The sequence below is a fragment of the Ranitomeya imitator genome, chromosome 4 (genome assembly GCF_032444005.1).
Source record: "Ranitomeya imitator isolate aRanImi1 chromosome 4, aRanImi1.pri, whole genome shotgun sequence".
NCBI lineage: Eukaryota > Metazoa > Chordata > Amphibia > Anura > Dendrobatidae > Ranitomeya > Ranitomeya imitator.
In genome coordinates this window covers 576,427,253-576,447,047 of record NC_091285.1, presented here as the reverse complement: position 1 = coordinate 576,447,047, position 19,795 = coordinate 576,427,253, and the positions used below count along the sequence as shown (strand labels likewise).

The following is a 19,795-nucleotide window of genomic DNA, read 5'->3' as shown; positions in this document are numbered from 1 at the left end:
TGTCAGGAGGGGTTGTATGCTCACATATGGTGCTCTACTGATGTCAGGAGGGGTTGTAAGCTCACATATTGTGCTCTACTGATGTCAGGAGGGGTTGTATGCTCACATATGGTGCTCTACTGATGTCAGGAGGGGTTGTAAGCTCACATATGGTGCTCTACTGATGTCAGGAGGGGTTGTAAGCTCACATATTGTGCTCTACTGATGTCAGGAGGGGTTGTAAGCTCACATATTGTGCTCTACAGAGGTCAGGAAGGGTTGTAAACTCACATATCGTGCTCTACTGATGTCAGGATGGGTTGTATGCTAACACATCGTGCTCTACTGATGTCAGGAGGGGTGGTAAGCTCACATATGGTGCTCTACTGATGTCAGGAGGGGTTGTAAGCTCACATATCGTGCTCTACTGATGTCAGGATGGGTTGTAAGCTCACATATGGCGCTCTACTGATGTCAGGAGGGGTTGTAAGCTCACATATTGTGCTCTACTGATGTCAGGATGGGTTGTAAGCTCACATATTGTGCTCTACAGAGGTCAGGAGGGGTTGTAAACTCACATATCGTGCTCTACTGATGTCAGGATGGGTTGTATGCTCACACATGGTGCCCTACTGATGTCAGGATGGGTTGTAAGTAGTGTTGAGCGATACCGTCCGATACTTGAAAGTATCGGTATCGGATAGTATCGGCCGATACCCGAAAAATATCGGATATCGCCGATACCGATATCCGATACCAATACAAGTCAATGGGACATCAAGTATCGGAATGTATCCTCATGGATCCCAGGGTCTGAAGGAGAGGAAACTCTCCTTCAGGCCCTGGGATCCATATCAAAGTGTAAAATAAAGAATTAAAATAAAAAATATTGTTATATTCACCTCTCCGGCGGCCCCTGGACATCAGCGGGAGGATCCGGCGTCCGGCACGGCTTCTTTCTTCAAAATGCGCGCCTTCAGGACCTGTGGAATGACGTCCCGGCTTCTGATTGGTCGCGTGCCGCCCATGTGACCGCCACGCGACCAATCAGAAGCCGCGACGTCATTCCTCAGGTCCTAGAAGGCGCTCATTCTAGGACTTTAGCTGAGGAATGACGTCGCGGCTTCTGATTGGTCGCGTGGCGGTCACATGGGCGGCACGCGACCAATCAGAAGCCGGGACGTCATTCCACAGGTCCTGAAGGCGCGCATTTTGAAGAAAGAAGCCGTGCCGGACGCCGGATCCTCCCGCTGATGTCCAGGGGCCGCCGGAGAGGTGAATATAACAATATTTTTTATTTTAATTCTTTATTTTACACTTCCGATACCGATACCCGATATCACAAAAATATCGGATCTCGGTATCGGAATTCCGATACCGCAAGTATCGGCCGATACCCGATACTTGCGGTATCGGAATGCTCAACACTAGTTGTAAGTAGTGTTGAGCGATACCTTCCGATATCGGAAAGTATCGGTATCGGATAGGATCGGCCGATATTCAAAAAATATCGGATATCGCCGATACCGATACCCGATCCCAATGCAAGTCAATGGGACCAAAATATCGGAATTAAAATAAACCCTTTCTTGCCTTGTAGGTTCATTCTACATGAAGGAAAACAACTAAGAATAATGTAGGATGTATTGTGGGAGGTGGCGGAGACATTAAAGGCAATGAGGTTTAGCCCAATCAAATAGAATAGCATGTTTTTGTTTTTTTTTAAGATGTTCGGAGTGAAAAAGATATTGAGTATGTAAATTTTTTTTTATTTTGTCAGATATTGATGTTTCACTATTCCACGCCCTTCCCCTTCATCATCAGCATCTTTGACATCAACTTCTTCTTCACCTTATTCATCTTCTTCTTCATCTTCTACCTATTTTTTTTTTTTTATTACATTCTTCATATTCATTTTATTCAACTATTATTATTCTTCCTATTCTTTTTATTCCACTGTTATTATTCTTCCTATTCTACTTCTTCATCATATTCTCATTTGTGACAGGCATTCCCGTAGTTGTTATCTATAAAAGTTGGAAGATTACACCTTCCGTTCTGCCAGTCACAAAAGTTACATTTGTCCGCGTTCAGTTTGGCCTGCAGCATCAGGCTTTATCCAGGGGCACCACGAGGAGGAACGGACTCACCCCCATACACTGCTTAGTCTTCTTCTGCATATAATTTAGATAATATCTTTTGCTCTGATATTAAGTCTTATGCTTAATGTTCTTCTGCTCTTTGTTCTGCAGCCTCTTGTTCTTCTGCTTCTCGGTCTTCCATGTCGTCGTCTCCAGTGTCGTCATCTCCGCCGTCGTCGTCTCAGCCGTCGTCGTCTCCGCCGTCGTCGTCATCGGGGTGGTCTTCCGGGTCGTCGTCGTCGTGGTCTTCCGGGTCGTCGACTTTAGGGTCTTCAACTTGGAAATGTAGCAGAAGGTACAAGAAGGCTGAGAAAATGCCAAGAACCAGCTGATGGAACTGGAACTCGGATGGCTACCCGAAGGTTCAAGAGCCTATGGAACTACCGAGGACCAGCTGACGTTACTGGAACCCGGTTACTAAGCAGGAGGTACCCGTGCTAAAAAGCACTACCAAGGACCGCCTGACGTTGGCGGAACTCGGATACCCAGAAGGAGGCACCTAAGCCAAAGGCTCTGCCCGGAACCAGCTGACGGTACTGGAACCAGGATGGGGAGCAGAAGGTACAAGAGCAAAAGACACTGCCGAGAACCAGCTGACGGTACTGGAACCCGGATGGGTAGCCGAAGGTCCAAGAGCCAATGGAACTACCGAGGACCAGCTGACGTTACTGGAACCCGGTTACTAAGCAGGAGGTACCCGTGCCCGAAAGCACTACCAAGGACCACCTGACGTTGGTGGAACTTGGATACCCAGAAGGAGGCACCTAAGCCAAAGGCTCTGCCCGGAACCAGCTGACGGTACTGGAACCAGGATGGGGAGCAGAAGGTACAAGAGCAAAAGACACTGCCGAGAACCAGCTGACGGTGCTGGAACCAGGTGGTGGACCTGAAGGTCCACAGGAGAGGAGAGAACAGCTAGGCCGCGAGGCAGCCGCAGTTACCGAACCCCAACAGTCCTACAGGGGGAGCTGGGCCTACTGACACTACAGAACCAGCCTTGACTACCAGTTCACGCAGCCCACATAGGAAGCTCCTAAACTGGAGGCACCCTGGAGTTGGCTAACCCGACCGCACCACGACGGGGCAAGCATAGGCGTCTCAGTGAGCTTGACACAACCCGGAAACAGCTGGCGGTGCTGAAACCAGGCTTGGCACGAGGGAGTACCTGTGTCAAGAACACTGCCGAGAACCAGCTGGCGGTGCTGGAACCCAGATGCGTTGCCCCAGTGTGCAAGAGCCAATGGCACGACCGAGGACCAGCTGGCGGTGCTGGAACCCGGTTACTAAGCTGTAGGTGCCCGCGCTTAAAAGCACTACCAAGGACCGCCTGACGTTGGCGGAACTCGGATACCCAGGAGGAGGCACCTAAGCCAAAGGCTCGGCCTGGAACCAGCTGACGGTGCTGGAACCAGGTGGTGGACCTGAAGGTCCACAGGAGAGGAGAGAACAGCTAGGCCGCGAGGCAGCCGCAGTTACCGAACCCCAACAGTCCTACAGGGGGAGCTGGGCCTACTGGCACTACAGAACCAGCCTTGACTGCCAGTTCACGCAGCCCACATAGGAAGCTCCTAAACTGGAGGCACCCTGGAGTTGGCTAACCCGACCGCACCACGACGGGGCAAGCATAGGCGTCTCAGTGAGCTTGACACAACCCGGAAACAGCTGGCGGTGCTGAAACCAGGCTTGGCACGAGGGAGTACCTGTGTCAAGAACACTGCCGAGAACCAGCTGGCGGTGCTGGAACCCAGATGCGTTGCCCCAGTGTGCAAGAGCCAATGGCACGACCGAGGACCAGCTGGCGGTGCTGGAACCCGGTTACTAAGCTGTAGGTGCCCGCGCTTAAAAGCACTACCAAGGACCGCCTGACGTTGGCGGAACTCGGATACCCAGGAGGAGGCACCTAAGCCAAAGGCTCGGCCCGGAACCAGCTGACGGTGCTGGAACCAGGTGGTGGACCCCAAGGCCCACAGGAGAGGAGAGAACAGCTAGGCCGCGAGGCAGCCGCAGTTACCGAACCCCAACAGTCCTACAGGGGGAGCTTTGCCTACTGGCACTACAGAACCAGCCTTGACTACCAGTTCACGCAGCCCACATAGGAAGCTCCTAAACTGGAGGCACCCTGGAGTTGGCTAACCCGACCGCACCACGACGGGGCAAGCATAGGCGTCTCAGTGAGCTTGACACAACCCGGAAACAGCTGACGGTGCTGAAACCAGGCTTGGCACGAGGGAGTACCTGTGACAAGAACACTGCCGAGAACCAGCTGGCGGTGCTGGAACCCAGATGCGTTGCCTATTAAAGATTGTCATCCTAGAGCCCCAACAAGCGGTGTTGGAGCTAAGGGTAAGCAGGGGGAGCAGAGTGTAGGCCGAAGCCTGCACTGGAGGCAGCTTTGTGTCTGCGTTGCGTTTGCAGGACACTTTGCCGGCTACACAGTGGGGGAACAGCTGGCGTTGCTGAACCCCACTAACACAATGGCGTGTGTTTTTCTCTGTGCAGCTAGCACTTGCGGTCAAAAACTAGCGATGTTAGAGCCCGTGTTGAAGCAGGAGGAGGAGGAGAGGAGCAGAGTGTAGGCCGAAGCCTATTTGAACCAATTTCAAAGGAAACCTTTAACCCCCCCTCAGGTGTTACAAAGTACAAGAGACACACCTTGTGCAGTATTAATGCTGCACAAGTGAAAGGTTGCTCTATTAATTTGTCTACTTGCACACGCTGAATGAAAGACGTACACAATTTAGCCCATTCTACAGTCAAACTGTAGTGGATGCGTGACTTGGCTTTTTAAGGAGACGCAGCACAGGTGTCCAAAATAACGCCTTGGTGCTTGGCGCAGCTTCCTGAGCGTTGTTATTTGCTGTACAGGAGTCTGCGCTCTTGTGTTATCCCTTGGCAATGCCCTGTTAGAGCTGCCCGTCTTATGACCTCATTTCATGTTGGCCGGTGCGGTTAACGATGGCCATAAATCCCAGACCCACAGTGCCTTTTCATAAAGTCACACTGCGGTGCTGTGATTCGTGGCCTTGAGCAGTAAATATTTTGGCCGCTCACACACGTCCTTACACCTGCTTCAGACTGGGCGGCCTCTGCTGATCCCTTCTCGCATGCCGCGGCCATGAGGCTGCACAGTCTGAAGAAGGCGGAAGGAGATGAGTTAAGACAGGTGAAGATATGCACTGCTCGTGCCCATCAATCACACCCTCGCAGTCAAAATAAGACAACGAGGAGCATTGTTTCAGGCAGGGCGGACGCACAGGCGCAACAAGCCAACCAATGATGTCAAAAGACGGGCAGCGCTACCAAGGGGGGTGCTGCGTATCATTAGAAAGGAAAGTCACACCTCAGGGACAGTGGAATGGTCTCAATGAGACACATTTTGTACGTTTTGAGTTCCACGTGGGCAAGGACAAAAAGTCAGCCACCTTGTACAAATGCAGCAGTACTGCTGTACAAGGTGGCTGTTATACATAGAAACACCTGGGGGTGGGGGGCAGGCTCCCTTCAATTTCAGTTCATGTGCCTGCGTGGCGTTTGCAGGACACGTTGCCAGCTACACAGCAGGGGAACAGCTGGCGGTGCTGAACCCCACTAACACATTGGCTGGTGTTTTTCTCTGTGCAGCTAGCATGTCCGGGCAGAAACTGGTGTTGTTTGAGCCCAGGGTCAGCAGGAGGAGGAGAGGAGCAAAGTGTAGGCCGAAGCCTGCACTGGTGGCAGCTTTTGTTCAGTTGTGCCAGCGTGGCTTGTGCTGGATACGATGCCGACTACACAGCAGGGGAACAGCTGGCGTTGCTGAACCCCACTAACACATTGACTGGTGTTTTTCTCTGTGCAGCTAGCAGTTCCGGGCAAAAACTAGCTGTGTTTGAGCCCAGGGTCAGCAGGAGGAGTACAGGAGCAGAGTGTAGGCCGAAGCCTAGTTGAACCAATTTCAAAGGTTACCTTTAACCCCCCCCCTCAGGTGTTGCAAGGTACAAGAGCCACACCTTGAACAGCATTAATGATGCACAAGTCAAAGGTTGCTCTATTTAATTTTGCTCCTTGCACACGCTGAATAAAACACGTACACTATTTAGCCCATTATACTGTCAAACAGTAGTGGAGGCATGACTAGTCTACTAGTCTTTTTAAGGAGACGCAGCACAGGTGTACAAATTTACACCTAGGTGCTGTGCGCAGATTCCTTACCGTTGTTATTTACAGTACAGGAAACTGCGCTCTTGTGTTATCCCTTGGCAATACCCTGTTAGTGCAGGCCGTCTCATGACCTCATTTCATGTTGGCCGGTGCGGTTAACGATGGCCATAAATCCCAGACCCACAGTGGCTTTTCCTAAAGTCACACTGCGGTGCTGGGATTCGTGGCCTTGTGCAGTAAATATGTTCGCCGCTCACACATGTCCTTACACCTGCTTCAGACTGGGCGGCCTCAGCTGATCCCTTATCGCATGCCGCGGCCATGAGGCCGCACAGTCAGAAGAAGGCGGAAGGAGGGGAGTGAAGACAGGGGAACATATGCACTGCTCGTGCCCATCAATCACACCCTCGCAGTCAAAATATATGAGACAACGGGGGGCGTTGTGTCGGGCAGGGGGGACGCACAGGCACAGCCAGCCAACCAATGATGTCAGGAGACGGGCAGCACTAACAATGGGGGGTGCTGCGTGTCATTAAAAAGGAAAGTCACACCTCAGGGACATTGTAATGGTCTGTAATGAGACACATTTTGTACTTGTTGAGTTCCACGTGTGCAAGGAGAAAAAGTCAGCCACCTTGTACAAATGCAGCAGTACTGCTGTACAAGGTGGCTGTTATACATAGAAACACCTGGGGGGGTGGGGGGCAGGCTCCCTTCAATTTCAGTTCATGTGCCTGCGTGGCGTTTGCAGGACACGTTGCCAGCTACACAGCAGGGGAACAGCTGGCGGTGCTGAACCCCACTAACACATTGGCTGGTGTTTTTCTCTGTGCAGCTAGCATGTCCGGGCAGAAACTGGCGTTGTTTGAGCCCAGGGTCAGCAGGAGGAGGAGAGGAGCAAAGTGTAGGCCGAAGCCTGCACTGGTGGCAGCTTTTGGTCAGTTGTGCCAGCGTGGCTTGTGCTGGACACGATGCCGACTACACAGCAGGGGAACAGCTGGCGGTGCTGAACCCCACTAACACATTGACTGGTGTTTTTCTCTGTGCAGCTAGCATGTCCGGGCAGAAACTGGCGGTGTTTGAGCCCGGGGTCAGCAGGAGGAGGAGAGGAGCAGAGTGTAGGCCGAAGCCTGCACTGGTGGCAGCTTTTGGTCGGTTGTGCCAGCGTGGCTTGTGCTGGACACGATGCCAACTACACAGCAGGGGAACAGCTGGCGGTGCTGAACCCCACGAACACATTGACTGGTGTTTTTCTCTGTGCAGCTAGCAGTTCCGGGCAGAAACTAGCGGTGTTTGAGCCCAGGGTCAGCAGGAGGAGGAGAGGAGCAGAGTGTAGGCCGAAGCCTAGTTGAACCAATTTCAAAGGTTACCTTTAACCCCCCCTCAGGTGTTGCAAGGTACAAGAGCCACACCTTGAACAGCATTAATGATGCACAAGTCAAAGGTTGCTCTATTTAATTTTGCTCCTTGCACACGCTGAATAAAACACGTACACTATTTAGCCCATTATACTGTCAAACAGTAGTGGAGGCGTGACTACTAGTCTTTTTAAGGAGATGCAGCACAGGTGTCAAAATTTACACCTAGCTGCTGTGCGCAGATTCCTGAGCGTTGTTATTTGCTGTACAGGAGTCTGCGCTATTGGGATCCCTTGGCCATGCGCTGTGAGCGCTTCCTGTCTTCTGACCTCATTTAATGTCGGCCGTTACGGTTAGCGATGGACATGAATCCCAGACCCACAGTGTGTTTTCAAAAAATCACACTGCGTGGCTGGGATTCGTGGCCTTGTTCAGTAAATATGTTTGACGCTCACACATGTCCTTACACCTGCTTCAGACTGGGCGGCCTCATCTGATCCCTTATCGCCTGCCGCGGCCATGAGGACACCCAGTCTGAAGAAGGCGGAAGGAGATGAGTGAACACAGGCAAACATATGCACTGCACATGCCCATCAATCACACCCTCGCTGTTCAAAAAAATTAGACACCGAGGGGCGTTGTTTCGAGCAGGGCAGACGCACAGGCGAAGCCAGCTAACCAATGATGTCAAAAGACGGGCAGCGCTAACAAGGGTGGTGCTGCGTATCATTAGAAAGGAAAGTCACACCTCAGGGACAGTGGAATGGTTTCAATGAGACACATTTTGTACGTGTTGAGTTCCACGTGGGCAAGGAGAAAAAGTCAGCCACCTTGTACAAATGCAGCAGTACTGCTGTACTAGGTGGCTGTTATACATAGAAACACCTGGGGGGGTGGGGCCAGGTTCCCTTTAATTTCAGTTCATGTGCCTGCGTGGCGTTTGCAGGTCACGTTGCCGGCTACACAGCAGGGGAACAGCTGGCGTTGCTGAACCCCACTAACACATTGGCTGGTGTTTTTCTCTGTGCAGCTAGCACTTCCGGGCAAAAACTAGCGGTGTTTGAGCCCAGGGTCAGCAGGAGGAGGAGAGGAGCAGAGTGTAGGCCGAAGCCTGCACTGGTGGCAGCTTTTGTTCTGTTGTGCCAGCGTGGCTTGTGCTGGACACGTTGCCGACTACACAGCAGGGGAACAGCTGGCGGTGCTGAACCCCACTGACACATCACCTAGTGTTTTTTCTGTGTAGACAACACTTCCAGGTGGCAACTGACAGTGTTGAAACCCAGGGAATCAAAGAGGAGCAGAGTGTAGGCCGAAGCCTGCAGTGGAGCAAGTTGAAAGGGAACCTTTAACTCCCCCCCCCCAGGCATTTGTTGCTGAAAGAGCCATCTTGTACAGCAGTAATACTGCACATGGAAAATGGTGGCTCCGAAAATTATGCTCCTTGCAAACGCTGAAGTACACACTCATATAATGTGTCCCCTCACACCGTCAAACCATCCCGGAAGTGGGACTTTCCTTTGTAATGTGACACAGCACAGCCGTCATTCCAACCCCCTTGATGCCGTGCGCCACCTCCTCAACGTTGTTTGGTTCTGTCACGGAGCCCGCGCTGTAATGTTATCCCTTGGCCATGCACAGTTAGCGGTGCCCGTCTTCTGAGATCATGTAGGTGTCAGGCTGGCAGTGCCTGTGCGTCCAAGCTGCCCGAGATCCAACCTTGCAGTGTCATCTAATGTAGTCCCACTGCGGGCCAGGGATCCATGGGCATGCGCAGTGCATATCATCGCCTCTCACTCACCTCCTTCCTGCTTCTTCAGACTGTGCGGCGTCACGGCCGTGGCATGCTATTAGGGATCAGCTGACGCCGCCTAGTCTGAAGAAGCGTGAAGAAGGGGAGTGAGAGGCTAGTATATGCACTGCGCATGGCCATGGATACCAGGCCCACTGTGGGATCACATTAGACGACACTGCGAGGTGTGATTTCGGGCAGCGTGGACGCACAGGCGCAGCCAGGACGACAACAAATGATGTCAGAGGACGGGCAGCGCAAACTGTGCATGGCCAAGGGATAACATAACAGCGCAGGGTCCATGACGGAATCAAACAACGCTAAGGAGGCAGCGCACGGTGCCAAGGGGGTAGCAATGACGGCTGTGCTGCGTCACATTACAAAGGAAAGTCCCACCTCCGGGACGGTTGGACGGTGTGAGGGGACACATTACATGAGTGTGTAGTTCAGCGTTTGCAAGGAGCATAATTTCAAGAGCGACCTTTCCCTTGTGCAGTATTAGTGCTGCACATGGTGGCTCTTTCAGTAACAAACGCCTGGGGGGGGGGGACAGGTCCCCTTACATTTTAGTTGTGCCAGCGTGGCGGTCGCATGACACGTTGCCGGATACACAGCTGGGGATCAGCTGACGTTACTGAACCCCAATAACAGAGGAGCGACTGTTGACTGTGCACACAGCACTTCCAGGCACCAACTGACGGTGTTAGAGCCCAGGGACAGCAGGAGGAGCAGATTGGAGGTATTGCCGCACACACAGCTGGGGATCAGCTGACGTTACTGAACCCCAATAACAGAGGAGCGACTGTTGACTGTGCACACAGCACTTCCAGGCACCAACTGGCGGTGTTAGAGCCCAGGGACAGCAGGAGGAGCAGATTGGAGGTATTGCCGCACACACAGCTGGGGATCAGCTGACGTTACTGAACCCCAATAACAGAGGAGCGACTGTTGACTGTGCACACAGCACTTCCAGGCACCAACTGGCGGTGTTAGAGCCCAGGGACAGCAGGAGGAGCAGAGGAACAGAGTGTAGGCCGAAGCCTGATTGGAGCAAGTTGAAAGGAAACCTTTAACCCCCCCCCCCCAAGACGTTTGTAGCTGAAAGAGCCATCTTGTGCAGCACTATGGATGCAAAAGGAAAAGGTTGCTCTTTTAATTATGCTCCTTGCAAACACCGAAGTAAACACTAAAAATGTGTCCCTTTATACCGTTAAACCGTTCCGGAGGTGCGAATTTCCTTCGTAATGGGACACAGCACAGCTGTCATTCCTATCCCCTTGATGCCGTGCGCTGCCTCCTCAGCGTTGTTTTAAGCTGTCACGGAGCCTGCGCTGTTCTGTTAGCCCTTGGCCATGCCCAATTAGCGCTGCCTGTCTTCTGACATAATTTGGTGTCAGGCTGTCAGTGCCTGTGCGTCCACGCTGCTCCAGATCCCACCTCGCAGTCTCGTCTAACGTAATCCCACTGCGGGCCTTGGAACCATGGGCATGCACAGTGCATAACCTCGACTCTCACTCCCCTCCTTCCCTCTTCTTCAGACTGTGCGGTGTCACGGCCGTGGCATGCTAGGGATCAGCTGACGGCGCACAGTCTAAAGAAGGCGGAGGGAAATGAGCGAGAGCCCGAGGGGAAGATATGCACTGCGCATGCCCATGGATCCCAGGCCCGCAGTGTGACTCAATCAGAAGACACTGCGAGGCGGGATCTCGGGCAGCGCGGCCGCACAGGCGCAGCCAGCCTGACACCAAATTATGTCAGAAGACAGGCAGCGCAAATAGGGCATGCCCAAGGGATAACAGAACAGCGCAGGCTCCGTGACAGCTTAAAACAACGCTGAGGAGGCAGCGCATGGCACCAAGGGGGTAGGAATGACGGCTGTGCTGCGTCACATTACGAAGGAAAGTCCCAGCTCCGGGACGGTATAACGGTATCAGTGAACACATTTTATAAGTGTTAAGTTCTGCGTGTGCAAAGAGCTAAAAAAAAAGAGCTACCTTTTCCTTGTGCAGCATTGCAGCTGCACAAGATGGCTCTTTCAGTAACAAACGACGGGGGGGGGGGGAGGGGGGTGACACAGGTTCCCTTACATTTAGGTTGTTGTGCCAGCGTGGCGGTCGCAGGACACATTGCCGGCTACACAGCTGGGGATCAGCTGACGTTACTGAAACCCAATAACACTGGGTCGTATGTTTTTACTGTGCAGCCTGCACTTCTGAGCCGCAACTGGCGGTGTTGGAGCCCAGGAATAGCAGTTCAGGTGGTAGAAAGATGAACACAGCAGGAGACCTGGATGACACCCAATTACTTAATCAGGCAGAGGAGTGGCAAATTCCTGCGAGATCCAGGCCTGGTTCATTTTCAGGAAAGTAAGCCGGTCAACATTATCGGAGGATAGTCGCATGCGACGGTCTGTTAGTACACCACCTGCGGCACTAAAGACACGTTCCGATAAGACACTAGCCGCAGGGCAAGCCAGCACCTCCAATGCATACTGGCTTAGCTCTGGCCATGTATCCAGCTTAGAGACCCAAAACTTGAACGGGGAAGAGCCGTCTGGGAGTACAGTAAGAGGGCAAGCCATGTAGTCTGTCACCATCTGACGGAACCGTTGCCTCCTGCTGACTGGAGCCGCCGGTGATGGTGTAGACATTTGGGGCGGGCACACAAAAGTGTGCCAGAGTTGTGCCATACTGGGCTTGCCTTGGGCAGAGGCACTGCTTCTGCTCCCTCTTTGGGCAGAGCCTCCCCCACTGCCTCGACGCACTGAGCTGCTTTGTAAAGCACTAGCAGCACTCCTCTCAGTTGGACAGGAGAAGATGATGGAATTCACCAGTGTGTCGTGGTACTCCCGCAATTTACGCTCCCGGGTCAACGCAGGGATGAGGTTTTGGACGTTGTCCCGGTAGCGAGGATCGAGGAGGGTGAACACCCAATAATCAGGCATGTTGAGAATGTGGTCGATGCGGCGGTCGTTTCTCAGGCACTGCAGCATGAAATCCACCATGTGCTGCAGAGTGCCAACTGGCCCAGAAACGCTGTCCCCTGCTTGAGACATGATCTCTGCCCGCTCGTCATCACCCCACCCTCGCTGTACACACTGACCACTGGACAATTGTGTCGCTCCCTCCTCTGGACGGAGCTCTTCCTCCTCCATTGACTCCTCCTCATCCTCCTCACAAATTGGCCCCTGCGTACCCCTTTGTGAGGAACCACGTGGCGCTGACTCTCCAGAAGCTGATGGAAAAGGTGACTCCTCATCCTCCACCTCTTCCGCCACATCATCCCTTAACCCTTGCAAAGTTTGCTGAAGCAGGCAGATAAGGGGGACAGTCATGCTGACTAGTGCATCATCTGCACTTGCCATCCGCGTGGAATAATCAAAAGGACGCAAAACCTGGCAGACGTCCTTCATAGTGGCCCACTCTGTGGTTGTGAAGTCTGATCGGCGCTGACTGCGACTTCTTTGCGCCTGATGCAGCTGGTACTCCATAACTGCTTGCTGCTGCTCACACAACCGCTCCAACATATGTAACGTGGAATTCCACCGGGTAGGTAGGTCACATATGATGCGGTGTTCCGGAAGGCGGAATCGGCGCTGCAGAGCAGCAATGCGGGATCTGGCCAAGCTGGAACGCCGCAAGTGAGCACACTCTAGGCGGACCTTGTGCAGCAGGGCATCAAGATCCGGATAGTCCCTCAGAAAACTCTGCACAACCAAATTGAGCACATGTGCCAGACATGGGATGTGAGTGAGGTTGCCAAGGGCCAAAGCTGCCACCAGATTTCGGCCATTGTCACACACTACCATGCCTGGCTGGAGATTCGCTGGCAGTAACCACACATCGCTCTCCTGCTTGATGGCATTCCAGAGCTCCTGCGCTGTGTGGCTTCGATTCCCCAATGAAACTAGTTTCAAGACGGCCTGCTGACGTTTGGCCACGGCTGTGCTCATGTCGGTCATAGGTAAACGTTCACGGGTCCATGTGGAGGTGGACTGTGACGGATCCTGCAGAGAGGAATCAGAGGAACTGGTGTAAGAGGAGGAGTCGATGCGTACAGACTGGATTCCTGCAATCCTTGGAGTGGGCAGGACACGTCCTGCGCCACTCGCACGATCTGTACCTGGCTCAACAACATTAACCCAATGGACAGTGAGGGAAACATATCGCCCCTGTCCATGCTGACTGGTCCACGCATCGGTGGTGAGGTGGACCTTGCTACTGACGGCGTTCAGTAGCGCATGTTTTATGTTTGCCTCAACATGCCTGTGCAGGGCAGGGACAGCCTGCCTGCTGAAGTAAAAGCGGCTGGGTACCTTGTACTGTGGGACTGCCAATGCCATCAAGTCACGGAAGCTGTCAGTCTCCACCAGCCTGAACGAGAGCATTTCCAGGGACAACAGTTTGGCAATGCCTGCATTCAGAGCCTGTGCTCGGGGGTGGTTGGCCGAGAATGCCCGCCTTTTCTCCCATGCCTGGACTACCGATGGCTGTAGAGTAGACTGGGAGTGTGAGGATGACTGGGAAGGTGGTGCTGTGGGTGGAATTACACTAGGTCTCTGGACAACAGTGGAGGAAGAGGCAACACGAGATGAAGAGGTGGTAGCTGCCGCTGTTGGTTGGCCTACTTCTTCACTGTGTTTCTGTAACTCCACCGCGTACCTGTTCCGCACATGTTTCCACATATTTGTGGTATTGAGGTTGCTGACACTTTTACCTCTTTTTACTTTCTGATGACACAGCTTGCATTTGACAAAACAAATGTCATCTGCAACTGTGTCAAAAAAGGACCAGGCACTGCAAGTCTTGGGAGCGCCCTTTTTGGCTTTGGAAAGAGACAGGCTCCTAACGGGTGCCAAAGTGGAGGCTACAGGCTCCGCAGTCTTCCCCCTCCCTCTCCCTCTTTGGCCCGTAAGGGGAAGCTCTTCCTCAGAGCTGCTCCCACCACCTTCCTGTTCCTCACGCCACGATGGGTCAAGGACCTCATCATCTCCACTACCCTCTGCCACCAACTGCTCCTCCTGGGTAGTCTCGGCAGCACAGTACGCATCAGAAAGCGGCACCTGAGTTTCATCATCAGATGCGTACTGCTTTGTGGTCACCGGAGGCACTGGCCCACCTGCCTCTTCAGAGTCAGAGAGACAAAGCTTTTGGGCATCACTGCACACTGCCTCTTCTTCCATTTCTCCAATGCTGCTTGGCTGGCCCCCTGTTTCCAAGCCAAGAGATTCAGAGAACAGAAGTAGAGACGGCTCCTGTCCTGGGCTCTCTGACTGCCTGGCCAATTTGGCAGGTGGTGAAGAGACAGATGGCTGCTCTCCAGTGCTCTGTGCCTGAGAGGATGTGGCACTAACTGAAGTCGATGCCGAGGCGTTAGCTGCCATCCACCCGACAACGGCTTCAATTTGGTCTTCACGTAGCAGCGGTGCACGGCGCTCTCCGACAAAGCTGCGCATGAAGGACTGTTCCCTGCTGAAACTGAGTGACGACGAGTCACCGGCGCCCGCAGCAGGCACAGAATTACCACGTCCTCTCCCTGCTCCTCTCCCTGCTCCACGCCCACGTGCCTTACTCCCTGCCCTCTTCATCTTGGTTGACAGATAAAGATAAGCAGAAAAGTACTAAGGCCTTAGTGTGCTTATTCCTGAAATGCTCCTCCTAACAGGTGTAAGAAACACTAATGTTGTAAATTGTGGACTAAACTTTATTATTTTTCAAATGTGGCCTACACAAGTGTTAAGTTGTGTTTGGTGAACTTAACTTTTTTTTTGGTGCAGATCGGGCTACAGAGCTAGTTTAAATCACACGGAGACCGTGTAGACAGCCGTAAACGGCGCTGCAAGGCCAAAAAACCCTCCTCTCGGTTATCCTATATAGTGTTTTTCCACTATTTAGCTGGATACGAGTGGAAAGACACTAATAGGAATTTTTTTTTTCAAATTTTAAACTGGCTGCACTATTTGAAAAAAAGGAAATTGTTTTTCAAGGTATGAGGCAGTAACGCACCCTGAGCTGAATCCAACCGGCTATGGCTGCACACAGACTACAGGGCGAGCTGCGCTCACACAGAGACCGTGCAGACAGCCGTAAACGGCGCTGCAAGGCCAACAAACCCTCCTCTAGGTTATCCTATATAGTGTTTTTCCACTATTTAGCTGGATACGAGTGGAAAGACACTAATAGGAATTTTTTTTTTCAAATTTTAAACAGGCTGCACTATTTGAAAAAAAGTAAAATTTTTCTCAAGGTATGAGGCAGTAACGAACCCTGAGCTGAATCCAACCGGCTATGGCTGCACACAGACTACAGGGCGAGCTGGGCTCACACGGAGACCGTGCAGACAGCCGTAAACGGCGCTGCAAGGCCCAAAAACCCCCCTCTAGGTTATCCTATGTAGTGTTTTTCCACAATAGAGCTGGAGACTGGTGGAAAAACACTAATAGGAAATTTGAGAAAAAATGTGCAGCAGGCTGCACTAAGAGCAAAAAAGGACAACTGTGTGAGGCAGTGTGAACCCCCCCTGAGCTGAATACAACCGGGTATATGGCTGCACACAGACTACAGAGTGAGCTGCACACACACACACACACACAGAGACCTTGCAGAACGCTGTTAAAACAGCGCTGCAAGGCAAGAGCAAGGTGAACAGTGAAGAACACACAGCGTTTTGCTAAATTAGCCTTTGGAAAGGAAAATAAAGCAATTAGCTAGCTCGACTTGCCCTCAGTTAGAACACAGCGTCCTGTCCCTAACTGAAATCACAGCAGAGTGAGCGCAAAATGGCGGCAGCGTTTTTTATAGTGCAGAGTGACATCATTTCAGCAGCCAATCCAAGCCTTGCCAGTACTTACATGCCCACCATGCTAAACAGGATGTGCCCACACTTCCAATCATTCCTCATTGGCTGCTGCATTCAGTTTGAATTCTGGGAACTTCCGATTCCGGTATCCGATACGCGGGAAGTATCGGAATTCGGTATCGGAATTCCGATACCGCAAATATCGGCCGATACCCGATACTTGCGGTATCGGAATGCTCAACACTAGTTGTAAGCTCACATATGGCGCTCTACTGATGTCAGGAGGGGTTGTATGCTCACATATTGTGCTCTGCTGATGTCAGTAGAGGTTGCAAACTCACATATGGTGCTCTACTGATGTCAGGAGGGGTTGTAAGCTCACATATTGTGCTCTACTGATGTCAGGAGGGGTTGTAAGCTCACATTGTGCTCTACTGATGTCAGGGGGGGTTGTAAGCTCACATATGGTGCTCTACTAATGTCAGGAGGGGTTGTATGCTCACATATTGTGCTCTGCTGATGTCAGTAGAGGTTGCAAACTCACATATGGTGCTCTACTGATGTCAGGAGGGGTTGTATGCTCACATATGGTGCTCTACTGATGTCAGGAGGGGTTGTAAGCTCACATATGGTGCTCTACTGATGTCAGGAGGGGTTGTAAGCTCACATATTGTGCTCTACTGATGTCAGGGGGGGTTGTAAGCTCACATATGGTGCTCTACTAATGTCAGGAGGGGTTGTATGCTCACATATTGTGCTCTACTGATGTCAGGAGGGGTTGTATGCTCACATATTGTGCTCTACTGATGTCAGGAGGGGTTGTATGCTCACATATTGTGCTCTACTGATGTCAGGAGGGGTTGTATGCTCACATATGGTGCTCTACTGATGTCAGGATGGGTTGTATGCTCACATATGGTGCTCTATTGATGTCAGGAGGGGTTGTATGCTCACATATTGTGCTCTACTGATGTCAGGAGGGGTTGTATGCTCACATATTGTGCTCTACTGATGTCAGGAGGGGTTGTATGCTCACATATGGTGCTCTACTGATGTCAGGATGGGTTGTATGCTCACATATGGTGCTCTACTGATGTCAGGATGGGTTGTATGCTCACATATTGTGCTCTACTGATGTCAGGAGGGGTTGTATGCTCACATATGGTGCTCTACTGATGTCAGGATGGGTTGTATGCTCACATATGGTGCTCTATTGATGTCAGGAGGGGTTGTATGCTCACATATGGTGCTCTACTGATGTCAGGAGGGGTTGTATGCTCACATATTGTGCTCTACTGATGTCAGGAGGGGTTGTATGCTCACATATGGTGCTCTACTGATGTCAGGAGGGGTTGTATGCTCACATATGGTGCTCTACTGATGTCAGGAGGGGTTGTATGCTCACATATGGTGCTCTACTGATGTCAGGAGGGGTTGTATGCTCACATATGGTGCTCTATTGATGTCAGGAGGGGTTGTAAGCTCACATATTGTGCTCTACTGATGTCAGGAGGGGTTGTATGCTCACATATCGTGCTCTAGTGATATCAGCAGGGATTGTAAACTCACATATCGTGCTCTGCTGATGTCAGTAGGGGTTGTAAACTCGCATATCGTGCTCTACTGATATTGGGAATGATTCTAAAGCTCATATATCATCCTCTACTGATGTCAGGAGGATTAGTAAGCTCACATATCGTGGTCTGTTCCTGTAATAAGACTTGATCTAGGTGATTATATACGCCTTATATATCTTATGTATGTGTAACAGTCTCTGCAAGTATCAGGGCTATCCATTTTATAGTGCAAGTATAATACAACATTTAGATAATATTTTCCTTTCACTTCATGAAATTGGTATTCTCAAGTTTGGAAGCGATCACCTAGTCATTGGATAGAAAATAACTTTCTGAGCACTGTGGATTACTGCACATTGTAAAATACTATTTTATAACTTTGGTAGGGATTTGGTAATTAGTGGCTGTCTAGTCTAGGGGGTGTAGGGACCGGTGCAGTTGTTTTTCCCAGTGTAGTCATCCCACTAATCACATGGCACCCCTGGGGGAATGTGAGTAACATGATTATTTGTAAGAGCGGCGTTGCCAGTGATGCTTTGCAAATCTCTGCCTCCCTGGCAATGCGCCGTACACCCCCTGGCTTCATCCGCACCCTGTGCATGGCCATATCTGCATCCCGGCTTAATCATTGCACTTGGCATGTGTATACATGGATTCCTCCGCACTATCAAGGAGTATATACCCTGGCTTTATCAGTGCATGCCCATGGAGGCAGCGGTGATATAGCTGTAACGACTGGCTAAGTCCTATATCACCTCTGCATGCGTGTACACCCGGGTTACTGTGCTTTGTCAGGAATCAAAGATTTGCAAAGAGGCAGTGGTTGTGCCCATAAGGGCATAATAACCTGATTAGTGGGATGACTAGTAGTGATGAGCGAGTGTGCTCGTTACTCGAGATTTCCGAGCATGCTCGGGAGGTCTCCGAGTATCTTGGGCGTGCTCATAGATTGTTTGTGTCCCTGTAGCTGCATGATTTGCGGCTGTTAGACAGCCTGAATACATGTGGGGATTCCCTAACAAACAGGCAATCCCTGCATGTGTTCAGATTATTTAACATCCGCAAATCATGCAGCTGTGAAGACAAAAACATAATCTACGAGCACGCCCAAGATACTCAGAGACCACCCTAGCATGCTCGGAAAACTCGAGTAATGAGCACACTCGCTCATCACTAATGACTAGTATTGGGAAAATGCCTCCCCTCCATGACTAGTCATCCACTAATTAGCATATCTCCTCAAACATAATAAAATAGTTGTTTGCAGTAATCCTTTACCTTTAATAATAAGGACTTGTCATGGCAATGAGTGACTACATGTTGGTGGTTTGGGGAGCCTGGGCAAGCTGTGATGGGTGTGCAGCACTCCCATAAGAATGATTGGAGTGGCAGTGTGCATGATTGACTGTTGCTTCATTCACACGGGAAAACGCAAAGCCCTGATTCTTGGGATTGGGGGGTCCCAGTGGTTTGATTCCCAGTGACCAGGAAGTTATCCCCTGTCCCATGGATAACGTCTAACTTTGAGAATACTCGTTTAAAGAGGTATTGTCACTTTAGTAAGTGATGTCCTCATTCACTATGGTGTAATTACTGCAATCCTTACATGACCTTGACGTTTCCCAACAACGACACGAATTGTTGTGATCACGAAAAACTTTTTCTTTTGTAGCGAAACATTGATTTTACTGTGACTGATGTGTAATACTAGTGTGGAGAGGTTTTCCATCACACGTGTAAAAATGGCTGAATATTAATGAGCAAACAACCAAAATCTGACTATTATGTTTTATTGACACAGAAATAACTGCAGTTTTCTATTTTGTTTTGGTGGCCATATTGGCAAAAGTGAAAACAGTGCAAACTTCTACAAGTTCACTGTGCGTCAGCAAACTACGATTAGCTCCATTATTGCTGGTTAAAAAACAAGAGGCAGTGAATGAACCCTTTTTTTTTTATCTAAAAGCCGCCCAACCACGTCAAGATTACCTGAATTTTGTATGGTTCCTGACTACA

The 19,795-nt window shown here is 51.1% G+C and overlaps 1 protein-coding gene across 7 annotated transcripts in view; it reads left to right on the top strand.

Annotated features, from left to right (window-relative positions):
* DENND4A (DENN domain containing 4A) overlaps positions 1 to 19,795 on the top strand; it is a 208,592-nt gene that overhangs the window by 158,844 nt on the left and 29,953 nt on the right. The gene's annotated exons all lie outside the window — the stretch shown is intronic.